Here is a 2,148-nt window from a genome sequence, read left to right as displayed (position 1 = left end):
GTAGTTTGTTTTTTAATTCCTGAAATTGTTGATATGACTTGTTTTGGAACTCACTGAGTTTTTTCAGAAGTACCATCCTGAATTCTTTGTCATTTAGTTTGTATATTACTATTTCTGTAAGCTTATTTTCCAGAGATTTTTTTTTTTTTCTTTCTGAGATGCCTTGTCACCTTGGTTGTTCATGGTGTTTAATGAACTATTTCTCTGCCTGGGCATTAATGGCAGTGTATTATGCTGTTTTTCCAGACAGATTTTTATATAAAGGTCACTATTTAGCCTGTTGCAAAGAAGGCGCTTTTCTTTTGTTTTTCAGTAGGTGGTATCTAAGCTACTTGGATTCCTGCTTTATATAAAGCCTTAAAAATGCTTTTTATTTTCTTATAGATTTCAATCATGCTTGCTACCCTCAGTTTCAGTTCCTGTCAGTATCAGTGACGGTCTCAGCAGCATTTGCTCAGATTCTCCTGGGGCTCCGTGCAGATCGGTCTTGGAGGTTATAGGGGGAGGGGCCCTCTAGGTTGACGGTTGGGGGATATGGCTCAGCCTTGGTTTTGCAACTGCAGCTGGTAAAAATCAACTGTTTCTCTGCGATCCCGTATCTCTTCTCTGCGTTCTGCCCTGATGACTAGGCACTGCTGCCAGCCAGCCACAGGGAACTCACAGCTTTCCAGGCAGGGCTGTTCAAGGAAGTCGCTGCTCCTTCTCTCCACCCGCTCCTCCTGCAAGGAGCTCCAGTGGCTGCGAGAGGCAGCTTCTTTATTTCTTCCAGTCCACCACCCGGCACCCAGTATTCTGACCCATGGTAGCTCTTATGCGCAGATCCCATACTCAGACATGCTGGTGTGCAGTCTGGGTGTTTTTTGTTGAGTTTTAGATGTTCAGCTTATTGTTGTTTCAAGGGGAGAGATCTGAGGACGTCTCTCTTTCCACCATGTTTTTTCGACTCCCCTCCACTGATTAAGCTTATGCTTTTTCTTGACAATGGTGAAAGGATGAGTCTTGCATGCCACTCTATACTTCCCTTATAAACAAAGCAAAACTTGGGTTGGCTACAGGTTTCTCAGTAGAAACTGTTGCTCTATTTCTTTGCACAGAAGAGGTAGTTTGTGTTCATAGAGAAGGAAAAAAAAAAACCCAAAATACCAAAATACGAAATACTCAGTCTAGTCCGGTCCACTAAAGATGGAGCTAGCAACTTTGACTAGAGTACTAGCAGTCACAATATATTAACCTAACACACCCAGATATATTTCATAGAAGGTCTCTTTGCTTTGGGGGATTATTTTCATTTTTGACCAACTTAACATTCCAAATTCAACAGATTTGTACTATTAGCCAGAGGCCAAATTGATTTGGGAGAATCAGAGACCAATCATAAAGTTCTATCCCTGTCTCTTGTCTTCAACAGATTTCTTTATTTCTTGAGGTGAAGTGTCATAAAACTGCAGCTATAGTGTCTGTTCCTATGATTACATACTACTATACACAGTGAACAAAGCAGATATTCACATATCATTGCTTTAATTGGCTGTTGCAAGGAAGATACCTTCTAATTCGAATGGCAAGGTCTGGACTCTGCTACAGTGATCACGGTGATTATTCTGCCAGGACTGACAGGGAAAGGAGAAAGTGTAAATAGGACTCCACCAATTTGTTTTGAGGCAGGTAAATGGCTGGCTAATAAGTGAATCAAATAAAAACATTGGCTTAAAAATATGGAGTACTTCTTGAATGTGTCTATCAACCTTACACAGGGGTCATGTTAGTCTTCTGTTGTCATTCTAATTTTAGTAGTATGTTCCATGGAAACAGGTACCATCCAATGAAGTTTTACCGAAAATACTAGGAGGACCTTGCTTTTAATTTCAATCACCTCACGATGTAGTATCTAATGGCTGAATTACATAATTAAGCATCAACAGAATAGTGTCAAAAGTTTACAAAGCAATATACAACCAGGATTAGATTAGATTGGAAAAATCTGGCATATAGTTAAACAATAAATTACCTTATAATAATGCATTAAGTTAAAGTGCTTGCTTAAAAATATATCAACTGGTAAAAACTTTTAAATTGATTATTTAACATAAGTCATTAATTATTATCCCAACAACTGCTTTACATATTATGATTCATTAACTAACTTTG

At 38.8% G+C, this 2,148-nt stretch overlaps 1 non-coding gene across 1 annotated transcript; it reads right to left on the bottom strand.

Moving 5' to 3' along the window:
* Positions 1-1,709: 1,709 nt before the first annotated feature.
* LOC112479069 lies at positions 1,710-1,811 on the bottom strand. Its single transcript, XR_003046037.1, has one exon. It is a non-coding gene; the product is annotated as a U6 spliceosomal RNA (small nuclear RNA).
* Positions 1,812-2,148: the final 337 nt, after the last annotated feature.

Source organism: Pteropus alecto, unplaced genomic scaffold, assembly GCF_000325575.1.
Source record: "Pteropus alecto unplaced genomic scaffold, ASM32557v1 scaffold33, whole genome shotgun sequence".
Taxonomy (NCBI): domain Eukaryota; kingdom Metazoa; phylum Chordata; class Mammalia; order Chiroptera; family Pteropodidae; genus Pteropus; species Pteropus alecto.
This window is presented reverse-complemented; position numbering and strand designations above follow the sequence as displayed.